This window comes from Lissotriton vulgaris, chromosome 6 (assembly GCF_964263255.1).
Source record: "Lissotriton vulgaris chromosome 6, aLisVul1.2, whole genome shotgun sequence".
NCBI lineage: Eukaryota > Metazoa > Chordata > Amphibia > Caudata > Salamandridae > Lissotriton > Lissotriton vulgaris.
This window is the reverse complement of record NC_141694.1, coordinates 689,613,042-689,628,492: the sequence shown is the minus strand read 5'-3', so window position 1 is coordinate 689,628,492 and position 15,451 is coordinate 689,613,042.

Sequence of the window (15,451 nt, the reverse complement as noted above, 5' to 3'; positions counted from 1 at the left end):
TGTTTTTTTGTCCCACATATTTGGCACCCAGGAAAAAATGGATTAAACCCCTTTGTATGAATATTGGTGTTAGGATGTACAGAGTTGCAGAAAGAATTTTAACAACTGACACACGACAACTAATAGTTTTCTGTATTAGTAGGTACCTGCTTGCTGTTTATTTTATTAGGAAAAAAGCGGGCGAAAAATTGTAAAATATGTATAATTAACTGGAAATCTCTGCTGATTTTATGAAGTGGATTTTATGTGCATCTTTTTAATTAGTTATCTTTTTAAATATAATATGCTCTCCCCTCAATAGATATTTTATCCATACAGCCACCCACAATGGACTATGTAAAATGTAAATGAAAATGTTTTATCTTTATCTGTACCTTTTATGATATTTTATCGAAATAAAGGATATATAAATAAATATGGCTGGGTTTAAACTGGAATGGCATGGTGCATGGTGCGCAAAATAATTATGGATTTAGGCCCAGATCTCTGTACTGGGAGGTGAATGTTCGACGTTGTTCAGTATCCCATCCGCCATTTGTTTCATTTACCACCTTGAGTGGGACGGGTATGTCCAGACGTGGTATCCATGCTCACCATGCCACTGGATTTAAGCTAGCCTGGCTGATGAGGGATGATATCCTAAAACAGGTCCCAGGATGCTTGTTTCTGGTCCAGAGAGGACCTGGCCTGGCAGTTCAGGCTGAACTGTTCCCATGGGGAGCACGGTAGGCCTGATTTGAATATGGCTGGGTTTAAACTGGAATGACATGGTAGGCAAACATACAATGGATTTAGACCCAGATCTCTGTACTGGGAGGAATGTTTGACATTGTTCAGCATTCCGTCCATCATTTGTTCTTTTTGCATTTGTTATGCCGGGTGGTACGAGAATGCCTAGTCATGGGTCCCATGCTCTCCGTGCCACTGGTTTCAAGCTAGCCTTGCTGATGAGGGTTGATTCCCTGAAACTGGTCTCAGAATGCTTGTTTCCGGTCTAGAGAGGACCTGACCTGGGAGTTCGGATTAGACTGTTCCCGTGGGGGGCAAGGTCAAGCATGATGTGCATATGGCTAGGTTTAAACTGGAATGGCATGTTGGGCAAAACGATGGATGTATGCCCAGATGTCTGTATTGGGTGTGAATGTTTGACTCTATTCAGCATTCCGTCCATCATTTGTTCTTTTTTGCATTTAAAATGACAGCAGGCAGCAGATCAGTCCACACTATAATGCAGCAAATCTACTGGGCCTCTAAACCTTCCTGCCCTATTTTATACTAAGAACTTATAGGTAGTTTGAATCCCCCTTGGCTTATTATATACTAGGAACTTACATGGGTTTTTCATTGCCAATTGTAATTATACTAATCTTCATATACGTTTACTGCAGAGACCTGGCCCTGGGTCTGGCAAGCAGAGCCCAGTGCACGATCAGAATCAATTACTACCAGTATCAAGCAAAAAATGGGGGTGATCAGGGCCAAAAGAATAACTTTCTCACAATTACATACCCATAGTGGATCTGTCTGGTGAACTTCCTTTTCCATCCCATGGTCAGTGTTGCTTTGCCTCTGGACTCCATAACTCTTTATGTCACAAAAGGGAGAGGCCATATCCCACTGCCTCTGTTTATTTAGTGGAGGAATGTGATGTCACACATTAACACCTCATCCAATCTTATTGCCGGTCCATCTCTCATGATTTGTACCAAATCCTTCTACAAGAATTTGGACTTCCCAGTAGTACACTCTTATGTTAGGTACTGGTATTTCCCCTCACGTGCTGTTCTGTGAATGTCTTTTAGTGCTTTTCTCAGGTGTCCCGTTCCCATGGTATGGAGTCAAGTTCCTCCTTTAAGTTTTGGAAAAAGGACTCCATTACCCATGGGTTGTGTTTTATAGTACATAGAGTATTTTTCAGAAGTTGATCATTTTAAAGATAGCTGCCATCCTAGCAGGTACAGTGGTAGGGAGAACCATAGCCAAAGATCCATGTGGAAAGGTTGAAAGCAGTATCTCCATGTTATGTTCCGGAATTGCATCCTTATTTGGGGTTAACTCAATCCCCAAGTATCGGAACCTATTGAAAGTCAAGTTGACGTGGTGTAATTGCTACCCCTCCACATGAATCTTGAAAATGGTGGATCTTGCACAGATTAATCAGGATCCTGAGTAGCTTCCTATGGTCTGGAACAGTAAGAGTAGTGCTGGGATCGAAGCCTGGGAATTTGATGAACAAAGTAAGACATTATCAGCATATAGTGAGATTTTGCCCTCTGTCCCATCCTTAGAATGGAATCTGGGGCTATGGAGCATGGATCTAACTGAAAATGTTAACAGTTTTACACATAAGGTGAATGAAGTGGGAAACCTGGACACCCGTGCCATATCCCATCTCATGATTAATACAAACAAGAGCACCTCATTCATCCTAGATGTGACTGTTGGAGTGGTATAATGAAAGTTCACCCATTTCCAAACAACATGGCTGAAGCACTTCAGGACAAGAGACAGGCAGGACTAATCGATTGTCTGCGTATAAGAAACAATTTGTCAGAGGTTCCCTTATGCGCTTTGATATATTGAGCCAGTTTTGAAGACTGCAGCGGTTCAGTCATGTAGACTGAAATCCTGAGTCCTGTTACCACCCTCAGTAGCATAGATGTGAGTATCTTAGTCAGAATTTTGGTCTCCACATTGAGGAGCTCTATCAAGCGATATGAGTGACAATAATTTTGTCATTCATTCCTTGCATCTACATTAGTATGAGTATACCTAAAGTCTCTCTGACATACACAGTTACCTTGAAGAATGAACATATTGATCAGATCAGGGCTCTGTTCAGGCAACATCCATTTGAACAGCATGACTGGGATCCATTGAGCCCTTCAACTTTCCAGTTATCTTGTTGCTGAATAGCCTCACTTACTTTTTAGAGTATGATTTCCTCCTCTCTTTCTGCTCTGTCTTCTCTAGAGAGAGTTTGAATATTCAGTTCTCCTCTTGTTTCCTCCTTTCTTTGCTTTTCCATGGCCTCAGACAGCCCTTTATAATTCTTAATCCCTGCCTGTGTGATGCCTCGGTCAGTCGTGCCCCTTATTCCTTTTCCATCAAGGACTTTTCCTACCCATATAACCCTGTCTTCCATGTGGCTCAGCCAGGCCACGAGGAGGCTTGTATTATCTTCTACCTCATATTGACTCCTCTTGGTACTTAGGTTGTACATTTGTCCTGCATTATTCACTCATTTATATGTTTCCTGCACCCCACTCTAATTTTATTTGTGACAGTTCCATGGCCTTTGTGAGTCAGGATTAGCTTTTTCGGGTCTTTCTTTTCTTCTAACCCTCATGTTTTCCCCTCTCTGGCCTTCATTATTGGACACTTCTGTTTGGGCCCTTTTCCCTGAGTACTCTTTTGTAAGTCTCCGACATTACACCAGTGCACTCCGCTGACCCCTCATTCTCTTCAATGTTAGTAGCAACATTCTTTTATAGACCAGACATTACTTTAAGTGCTCATGCATTAGGTCTCCAGGTAGCCCTCACCTGTCTGTCTCTGGCACCTACAGGCATTACCATATGGGGAGTGGGATGTTATGCTCTGCCAGGTAACCTCTCTCCAAGATGGGGGGGACCTCTAGAGCAGTGATGTGGAAATAGTCAAGTCTGGAGAGTGAGGCATGCATCCAGGAGAGAAATGTGCATTGCCTGCCTGAAGCGTGTCTCATCCTTCATACAAAGATCAATACAAACACTCTGGTAAATTGTGCCTGGGGGTGAGTGTGAGGAATTTATTTTTGTGGTGTCGACCAATGCGCCTTAATGGACATATTGTCATTAAAGTCCCTGCATATTGTGTGTAAGGTTGATGATGTTTCAAGGACTAATGTACCTAGTCTAGCCAATGTACAAGTTTGCAATTGTTGTGGCGCACAGATGCTGACTATAGTGAGGGCAAGACTGCCCTAGGTACCGGGGACATCCACCTACACCCAGGTAGCATCCATTTGGATCGGTCTATGTTTTTTGCAACTATGAAGGGGGAGTATTTTTAGCTAGTGCTATCATTCCTTGGGAGTCTTGTGAAGTCCTTATGAGCCAGTGATACATAGCACCCTCATTCCTAGAAATCTGAATTCATCACCCATCAAATGTAAGATCTGGTCAGGTGTATGTCGACAGAGTCCCCTTTTATTTTGTTGTTCAAGCTGTTCATTTTACACAAAATTACTTTCAATTATTCCCTCCTGTTAGAATTGGGGGTCTCTAGTTGGCAGAGGTAGGTACCTTTGTCCAAGTAGGAACCATTCTTCCTAGTCAGGGTAAGGGAGATACACTTCTAAAATAACCACTGCTCATCCCCTTGGTAGCTTGGCATGAGCAGAGAAGCTTATCTCAGAGGCAGTGTGTACAGAATTATTGAACGCATAGAGTAATACAGTGAAAACACTACTAATGGACACCACACCTGTTTAGAAAAATAAGTAACCATTATCAAAACAAAACAAGACCAAAACAACAAAACGCCACAATACAGTTATCAAGATATCCTTATAAATAGATTATTCACTCAAATAAAGTTTGTAGCAACAAATAACTCAACCTGGAGTTATTACCACATTGTGACAGTTGAAGATAACAAAGTACAGCGCTGACCGCGAAGTGCAGGGCGCGGAGTCAAGCAGGCCCCCAAAGAACAGTACTTTGGAAACTATGGAAACTATGAAAGCAAAGAAGGTGCAAATCGTAGGGGAGGTAATGCTTCATTGGCGGCGGGCCACGTTGGTTCCTTATGACACCAGGGGAGGTGAAGCTTCAGTTCCTTACTGTGATGCATTGGAGGTAAGACGTCGGTTCCTTAATGTGTCGGAGAGGTGACGTCACAGTGGCGGCGAGGCGTTGGTTCCTTATAACAGTGCGGTGTCAATGGATTCGGTAGTCACCCACGTCGAGTATCAGCTCTGCGTCGATGAAGCATCGGTGAAATCGGGGCGGCGGTGCGAGTTGGGATGGTGCATTGTGGACATCATGAGCCGGGTCCTCAGCTCTGGTGCAGGCAGCGGCCTCGATGATGGCTTCATAGCCAATGCTGCAGGGCGTCAGCAGGCATCGGGCCTACAGAGCAAGTCGGGGTGGTGCCCCGTGCTCATCACGAGCGGTGCCCACGGCTTCGGTGCAGGTTACTGCGTTGCTTGCCGGCATCGGTGTTGCAATTTCCTTCTGTGGCAGCTGAAACAGCAGTTCCAGATGCAGAAAGACAGAAGAAATTATGACTTTCTGGTCCTGAGACTTCAGAACAGGAGGTGAGCACTATTTCAAATCCTTGGAGATCTTTATCAAGCAGGGGACACAAAAACAGCAAAGTCCTTCTCCTTTTCTTGGCAGCAAGTAGCCACTGCAGGCCAGCCCCAGACAGCAAAACAGCTCAGGGGCAGTATTCCTCCTCAGCTTCTCAGCTCTTCTCCTTGGCAAAGGTTCCTCTTGATTACCAGAAGTGATCGAAAGTTCTGGGGTCTGGGCCCCAATATTTATACTACAAATTCCTTAGTTCTCTGGTGGCAGAGAAACCCTTTGCTTGGTCAAAACCGGTTCTTTCCTCTCTGGTGCAGCTTTCTGGCAGGAGGTAAGACAGCATTGTGGAAGGCAGACCAGGCCTGTTCAGGTGAAAGGAAATCTCCTCCCCCTACTCTACATGCAGCCCAAGTCTATTCAGCCTAGCCCCGACTCATCAGGCTCTCTGGAGCCATGGCTCCTCCCCAGCCCCTGTCATCTAAAAGCCAGACATGAAATACGCAAACCTAGCAGACACACAGTGGATGGCTAAGTATGAAAATGCCCACTTTCTAAAAGTGGTATTTTCAAACACAGAATATCAAATTCACCCTCACTAAAAGATGCATTTTAACATTCTCAGTTCAGGCATACTAAACTTTATTTTCCTACCTTGTTCCCAGGGGTAGTTATGTGTATAAGAAATAAACAAACTCCCCATTCTATCCTTTTTTTTTTTTTTTTTAAATATATTTTTTATTTTTCTTTCATTACACATTGTATCACATATATAATACATACATTATAAATTTGTTGAATGATAAATTTTAAATTAATACTTAACCACATCTGGTTTACTGAGCCTCTCTTATTATAAAATACAAAGGAATAGTACAAAAAAATAGTACAAAAAATACTTTCCATTACTCAATATCCACCTGGATTTGTGATTTACAAACATTTATATTTCCTAGCCCAAATTCAAAACTCAAACATAGCTATAATTCCATGGTCTCTTTCCATTTTGCAATTGGCTCCCAAATTTTTAAACCTAACTTTCTTCCCCTTTTCCCCCTGCGTGAGTCTATTGCCTTTTCCAAATTATACATACCTAATAAATTGGAAAGCCAAGTTTGCATTACTGGAGGGGTTTTGTCCAGCCACGCTCTTGCTATTGACAGTCTTAATACTGCTGCGGCAATAAACATAAATTCTTTATAGATATAATCTTCCCCCATATCCCTTCCCAGTAATATTAGCAGCGGTGTCAATTGAACTCGTATTCTTAAAGATTTACCCATAAATTCTTCTATGTTTTTGATCAAAGTGTGTAGCTGGGGACAGGTGGCAAACATATGGACAATATCTGCATCTACAGCATTGCATCGAGGACAGGTGGTACCAGTCGAACCTCCCCATTTAGCTATTCTAGCCGGTGTATAATACAATGAAAACAAAGTTTTATAATGTTGAGATTGGAGGGGGCCCGAGCATAAGATGGTACGCCCCAGATCAAGTGATTCCCCAAAATTTTCCATTTCTCCCCCCAATTTTTCAACCCATTTGCTACTATATTTATCCAAGTCATCCACCTTCCCTTTTGCAAGACTTGCATAAAAAGATCTTATCGTACACTCCCCTCTTAATACTATTTTTTCCAGTATTTCATTTCGACTAAAGCCTGCTGCCCCCCCCTGCTTGTTGCAGAGAAAACTCCTTATCTGTAGAAATTTAAAAAAATCCCTACTTGCAACACCATATTTTCGGGTTAATACTTCAAATTGAACAAACCCCTCTTCCTCCATTAAATCCCCGATCTGTATTATCCCTTTTTGCTCCCAACCAGCCATTATTAAGTCAGAGAAGACTTCCACCGGGAAAGACTTGTTCTTATACAGCCTGATGTACCTGTTATATCTTCCTAGGTGCGCCTTTTTTAAGAAAGCATTCCACACCTTAACTGCTGCTTCTACGGTCTTAAATTTAGTCCTTTTGTAGTATCCAAATTCTACACAGTTTAAAAAACTATTTTCTGTCTCGGTCCCTAGGACTGCAGAGTACACTTCCGTGGACATGATAGTAACTCTTTCATCGACTCCACCACCCCCGATTAGCCCCTGCATGTACTGCAATGCTGTTGCCATTTGATACAATCTGAAGTCAGGGGCCCCCCACCCCCCTCTTTCCCTTGGAAGGGTCATGTACCGATACGCACGCCGGGTCTTCCCATGCGCCCAAATAAATCTGTTCAATACATTCTCTAACAAATTAAACCATTTAACATCAAAAATCAAAGGAATAGTTCTAAAAAAATAGAGAAATTTGGGCAATATCAGCATTTTAATTACATTAGAGCATCCCATCAGGGAGAGATGAAGGTTATTCATTCTCTCTAAGTCATTTTTTACCTTTAAGATTAAAGGAGCCATGTTGCTCTCAACTATTACTCTCAAATCCGCAGATAGTGAAACCCCCAAATATACTGCCGAGCTAACCACTCGATTATCCTCGCACCTAGCATATGCATTCTTTATAATTTGCGTTTTGGCTCTGTTCAGAATATACCCAGATATCTGCCCAAACATGAGGGCCTCTGCTTCTACTTCTTTTATCGCTAAGGTAGGATTTGATATTAAAATTACGACGTCATCCGCGTATGCTAGTGTCTTCACTATACAATTATTTACTTTTATTGGTTGTATATCCACATTAAATTCAAAACGCCGTAATAACGGCTCTAAATATAGCGCAAACAGTAAGGGCGAGGAAGGGCACCCTTGCCTGGTCCCCCTAGCAATACTCACTGCAGCTGAAAGCCCTCCATTCACACTAATTTTAGCAGTGGGTGTGATAAACAAGGCCTGTATAGCTTTTATAAACCTATCCCCTATACCACACCACTTCATAACGTACCACAGATAATCCCAAGAGACCCTGTCAAACGCCTTCTCCGCATCCAGAAAAAGCGCTGCGACAGGGTCTCCTAAGACATCTGCGGCATCGAGGATGGTAATTACAGTCCTGACGTGTTGGGTTGTCCCTTTCCCAGGTATGAACCCGTGTTGAGTAGAGGTTACAAGTTGTTCAATATTTTTTGCCAATCTCTTTGCCAATATTTTTGAATATATTTTTACGTCTGAGTTCATCAGTGTTATGGGTCTATAGGACCCTGGTGCTTCTGGTGGTTTGCCTTTTTTTAAAATGACGATAATATTAGCACCGCCCCAGGACTCCGGAATAGATACCCCTATTTGTGCTTGCGCCAATGTGTAAAACATATCTGCGAGTAACACCTCCCTAAATACTTGGTAGAATTCAATTGGTATTAGGTCTGGTCCTGCTGCTTTCCCTGCTGGTAAGCTTCCGATGGCAGACTCTAATTCTTCGAGATGGAAAGGGCCCTCCATGATCTCTCGATCTTCTTCGAGCAAAATTGGAGGTAGAATATTCGTGAGATAATTTTCAATATTTACCGGACTTGCTATGTCCTCTGGGGTATATAGATCTAAGTAGAATCTTCTAAAAACTTCCCTTATTGAATTAGAGTCTATTACCACGTTCCCCTGTTCATCCCTTATCTCCTTTATTGTTGCTGCTGCTGTTTTCTCCCCATTCTATCCTATTGGCCTTGCAATAGTGAAAAACGAAATTGACAGTAATTCACTATCAGGACATGCCACACACACCAGGGCATGTACTAGCTTTCAGATACACTGCACCCTGCCCACAGGGGTACATTGGGCCTACCTTAGGGGTGACTAACATATAAGAAAAGGGAAGGTTAGGGCCTGGTAAGTGGGTATACTTGCCAAGTCAACATGGCAGTACTAGACTGCACAAAGGCTCTGCAATGACAGGTCAGAGTTACATTTACATGCAGCTTATGTGGGTGGCACAATCAGTGCTGCAGCCCACTAGCAGCATTTGATTTACAGGCCCTGGGCACACACAGTGCACTGTACTAGGGACTGACTAGTAAATCAAATCAGCCAGTCATGGATACACTAATCCATAACAACAATTTACAAAGGGAGCACATGCACTTTGGCACTGAACACCAGTGGCAAAGTGCCCAAAGCATCTAGACCAGCAAACCGAAGTCCAACACACAGCAAAATCACAGGAGGCAAAAGCAAAAACTGCAGGGAAGACACTCCAATGGTGCCAGGTCTAAAACCTCCCATATAGGCCTTCTGCTAAAAGTTGTTAGCTTTTGCGTCTGTGTTCAGCCAGCCTACCCATCCTATCGCTTTTGGCCACGCTGCTGGAACCATTGAAAAAGCAACCCTTTGAAACCAAAATCCCACCTCCCCATCCCTACTTTTCCATATGATGAACTTTTAACTATCAGCCTCCCACATGTTAGAAAGGTCTGCTGACCCAAGCTCCATATATCCTAAAAGAGGAAACAGCATTTACAGCCTGATTCATCAACGGGCCGTTTTGCGAGACACTAATAGCGAATCATAGCGATTCGCTATTAAGGACTCGCAAAACGGTAATCATGTAGGAATCGCATAATAAAATGCGATTCCTACTGATTCCTTATTTGCGATTAGCAAATTGCTAATCGCAAATAAGGAATAACTCGCCATTCATTCCTATGGGCCAAAAGGCCCATAGGAATGAATGGGGAGTATTCCTTATTTGCGATTAGCAATTAGCTAATCGCAAATAAGATTGCGATTTAAAGGGTGCCAGGGGTGTCCACAGGACACCCTGTAGCACCCCTCAAATGAAATTTCACACAGGTGTTGCACACACACATGTCCAAAGGACATGTGTGTGTGTAACATGCAACTCAGAAAAATGCATTTAAATGCATTTTTCTGAGTTTTCGCAATTTACCGCGAGGTCTGACCTCGCGGTAAATTGCGGCAAGAAATTGCGAATTCGCAAATTTAAATTGGATGTTGAATTGCATTTAAGGAATCTCTAATAGAGATTCCTTAAATGTAATTCCTCGCACATTTGCGACATCGCAATTAGCGATTTTTGCATTTGGGATGCTGAATCCCAAATGCAAGAATCGCTCTCGCAAATGGCCGGATTCTCAGAATCCGGCCCCTTGCGAGCGCAATTTAGGTTCATGAATCGGGCGGTTAGTTGCATAAACAACCCTGTGAATCATTGGGTGCACAATATAGTTACATCTTGTAATACTGCATTACTGTGAAGGGTGTTGAGCAAGACATAGACTGCCATTCAAAATGTTGCACAGGATACAAGTCATACATGTCTTGTGAAGGATCCTTAGGCAGAGTGAGTCATGTTTGAATCTCTGATCTCCTGTCCTTCTCCATCTTCTCCTGTTTACACTGTCTCTGTGGATTGTGTCTCTTTATTCTTGTTCCTGAGTATTCATTGTTTGTTTCTTGGCATTCTCGTTGGTAGGTCCATAGCTATGTGGTTGTGATGAGTGCGGCGCCTTTAATCCTAACAAGTCCTTTTTTTCTACGACACACTCCCAGGTCGACTCTGGTGTATTAAAGAACCAGGGACTTGTTTACAATTAAATGGCGGAGCGCAGTGCCTCAAGCAAAATTGCTGCGTCAAGCTGCATCGTTTAAAAAATGCAAGGATGTACTGTATGTACAAGAATATGATGCAACCCTGTGTTCTCCCCTGTGCTGGTGCACAAACAGCAGCCATGCGCCGATGCAGGCACCCTTGCACCATGGTGCGGGGTGCCGGCTTTGCAGGGATGACTGTGTCTGTGTCGGAAGGGACACCTTCCTGCACAAAAACACTAAAGAGCAAAAAACGAGAAGAAATAAAAGTACTTCTCCTTGCTGCACCACTTTCACGCCTCTCCTTGAAAGGCATTCATTTTTGGGGATGCCTCAGGGTGTTGCATGCAAACGCCCACAGTAACACCAATGACACAGGTCTTAGATGCAGATAGCTGTGTGAAAGAGGGGCATATTTACAAGGCTGTGTAAAGCCAGGCAAAGTGGCTTTGCGTGGCCTTGGAAATATGGGCCAGTGTAACAGGAGCATAAAAAAATGTTAGCTCCGGTGGCGATAGGGGCTTGTAAATATGCCCCCATGGTCTTGTGGGTTGCTTCCGTGGACTCCTCATTGTATGTACCCAGTCTCAATTTTTATCCTTAAAACACTAGCACGTCTATAGAGAAAACAACTTTTACAACGCAACCATTACATCGCACTACACTTACAACGCAGTCATTACATCGCAACATCCTTTACAACACATGTCACTACAACGCAGGCATTACAACGCATATCATTACAACGCATAGTTCCCCTACACTTTCCAACACTTAACCTACTGTTGCACCCCCTGGAGTTAGAATAGTCATTTTGACCCCTACACTATCCAACACTTACCCTACTGTTGCACCCCCTGGAGTTAGAATAGTCATTTTACCCCTACACTATCCAACACTTACCCTACTGTTGCACCCTCTGGAGTTAGAATAGTAATTTTACTCCTACACTATCCAACACTTACACTACTGTTGCACCCCCTGGAGTTAGAATAGTAATTTTTACCCCTATACTATCCAATACTTACCTTAACTGTAATGTAATGGTATGCATTGTAAAGGTATAATGCGATGTAATGGAATGCGTTGTAATGGTATGCTTTGTAATGGAATGCGTTGTAAGGGTAGTTTCTAATAATGTCAACTTTGATTTTACCCGTGATTGAAAGACTAAAAGGGCTTTCGGAGCGCTTGGATAAATTTGAACAAACCTCACTGGATAACTTCTTTGCATTAAAATCATTAGTAAAATTACACTCTAAGATTGGAGCTGAAACCACAAGGGGAGAATCTAGCCCAACAATTCCCAAACCATCGGAACAAACTCGACCACCAAGAAAAGACAAGGTGATAGACTGGAAAAAGGACAATGTCGTACCAGGGGGATCGCAAGCTGACCCATCCGGGGTGCAGTCAAACAATGGTGAAACACAAACGGTTGCCCCCCCAAAACCTGCGCCACGTAAAGGAAAACAGGACACACTAACTACCACCTCTCAAACGTTGGCGTCATCGCGAACCGATGAAAGGATAGGAACCTCCACTTGCACCACAAATAGTGTTCCTAATACTAAAGACCCAGTAGCTGATTGCAACTCAGGCAAATTAGCGCCTAAACAAGCTCCAAATGCTGACCTCCCACCTGGGTGCCAACCGTATGTGGTAGTGCTCACCGGCGTTCCTCCTCTGAAACCTAACAGAAGGGAGTCCTATGACGAACTTAAAAACAAGACCCTATATTGGTTGAGAGAAAACAGACCTCTCCCATACACTATTAACTGTCAGGTTATACACGTTCGAAGAGTCAACTGGTTGGGCACCAGGCCAAAGGACATAAGGGGAGACTGCATTCTGGTGAACTTCAAAGACCCTTCAGTAGCCCATCTTGTGTACGGCCAAAATCAACGGAGAGGACATCTAGGAATTGGAACCTGTGACCTTAGTTACTTTTATCCAAAGCAACCAACACCAGGTATTAGAGATCCACCTTATGTAGGCATGATGAGTAATAGGTACTCGTTCTTTGATCCACCGACACCTGGTGGTGAAATGCATTTACAACACATGGGAGTGGACACAAATTGGTCATGGTGGGGTCGATGACAAGAAGGAGAATGTGAATGTTGGGAAAACCCTTCCCCTATACTCAGTGACCATTCAAAGGACTTATGTGTAAGACTATGTGCAAGTTCCTGTGTAACGCCCCCTGTAACTGAACCAGTCAAAACTACACGGGCTGGAACATTGACTGTTAGTATTGTTAGAGAACACCTAGAGAGGGCACCAGTGGATATTCTTACTATACAGGATCAAAACATGTCATTACCAGTACGTACGGAGTCCCAAGAACTAGTGTCTAGTAGTGGGCTTCTGGACGGACCTAAAGGGGGGGAAACATCAAATGTACATAATGAATACCCCAGTAGCCTAGTACAATGCAAAACGATGCAAGAGATAAAAATTCTGTCATGGAATATTGCAGGGTTATCAAGAAACCTTTGTGACAGGGTTTGGAGTTCTTTCATGGAAGAGCATGATATCATTCTCTTACAAGAAACTTGGGCAACCAATATGGTCCATAGACTCGGTTATAAAGCATTTCACTGTGGGGCAATTGCATCTACAAGAGGTAGACCTTCAGGGGGCTTAATAATTTGGATAAGAATATCCCTGAATGTTGTTGTTTCACCTTTGTATTTTGTTTCCAATGATTTGCTTGGGGTAAAGGTGACCACGAAGGAAATGGGGGATGTTTACCTTATAAATATTTACAACAGGCCAAACCCCCACAACAAGGAATCTATGGTTGTAGAACAATTAAGTTTGTATCTGGGTACTTTAGAGCTAAACTCCCAAGTTATTATAGGCGGGGACTTTAACTGCCATTTCAAACCTGTGTCGGGGCTCGAAAATCTATTAGAAAATGAAGACAGGGCTCGCGACATTCCTTCTCTAGATAGTGTAAAATCAGCTAAAAGTTCAGTGGCAGCCATGCAGATTTTCGAACTAACTGTGTCTAATGATCTAAGGGAATGTAATGGTCGTCTTGATCCCGACAAACCAGCAAATTATACATACAGCAAGGGGATCTCTAAATCATTGATTGATTTTATGCTGATTACAACCAACTTGTGGCACCTATTGCTGGCCTTTAAAGCCGTGAACAGGCCAGAAAGCGACCACTTCCCTCTACAACTGGGGCTACTTTCTCACTCATTTTTGACATCACATGGGGAAATAGAATCTATTAGGGAGGTAGGAGAGGTCGAGGTCTCCAATAACAGAAGAGCTATAAAGTGGCCACACATATTAGCAAAAAAAGATATACTTGTGGGTATTTACAACACCTTTTCAGATACTATCCCCTTATATAACAATTTGCGTTTGGGTTCCCAGGAAGTCCTTAAAATGCACTACCATTTGGTAGAATTATTAATTCCCCTCCTGAGCAAAACATGTAGCATTGATAAAAGTAACACAAGAAGGCAACTTGAACTAGAGACACTGTGGTATAATAAACAGTGTCGTCTAGCGAAAAGTAACTTAATCAATGCTGTTAAATCCAAAGATCAGATGAGGGTAAGAGAGTGTAGATACGAATACAAAAGACTCCTCTCTAGTGCAAAAAAGGAATGGGATAATTCGATCTGGGAAGATCTCCTACATGCTGCTAGGAAGCATGACCAAAGCACCTTCTGGTGCTTGATATCAAAAAATAACAAAACGGGTCACTCCAACAGGGACTTTTTTCTGGATGAGAAAGTCTGGTACGATCATTTTGTAAAGTTGTATGATTCGGCAGATGAGTTTCCAGGCCAAAACAACCCAGAAACTGTTTTTCCCTCGTGTACTAGTTTCTCCCAATTTAGTGCTGAAGAGACTCTATGTGCAATAAAGGCAATTAAGGCGGGCAAGGCACCAGGCCCGGACAAACTACCTGGGGATTTATGCACACATAACACTGAAGTATGGTGCCCCTATATAAATTTTTTGTGTAACTCAATACTGGCAGGGACCCCAATTCCTGAAACGTGGAAGGGGGTGGAAATAGTTACCTTCTACAAAAAAGGGATCGCTATAATCCAGCCAATTACAGACCGATTAGTTTAATCGACATTTTACAAAAAAAAATTGCCCGGCATATTTTAAACCGACTTTTAGACTGGATAGAGGATTCGAAAATCCTCTCAAAATATCAAGCAGGGTTTAGAATCAAGACAAGTACTGTGGACCAGGTGTACAGGTTTATGTGCATCTGTTGGAAATATGTACAAATAAAGAAGGGTAGCCTTTACGTAGCATTTATGGATCTACGTTCAGCGTTTGATCTTGTTCCACGTTCCCTACTTTGGGACACTTTGAGGAATATGGGTGTCCCGGATGAATTGCTATTAAACCTTATAAAGCTTCACACAGATAATTTTGCAAAAGTAAGGTGGGGAAGAAATGGTGAACTTACCCAGGCTATACCAGTAAAAAGGGGGGTACGACAAGGGTGCGTGCTGGCCCCCACCCTTTTTTCCTTATTTGTAAATGACATCCCTCCTTATCTGGCACAATGCAAACATGATTCCCCGAAACTGTGTAACGAGGCAATCACAGCACTGTTATTTGCGGATGACACCATTTTAATATCGCAAACTCCCAAAGGACTACAAAATGTAATAAACC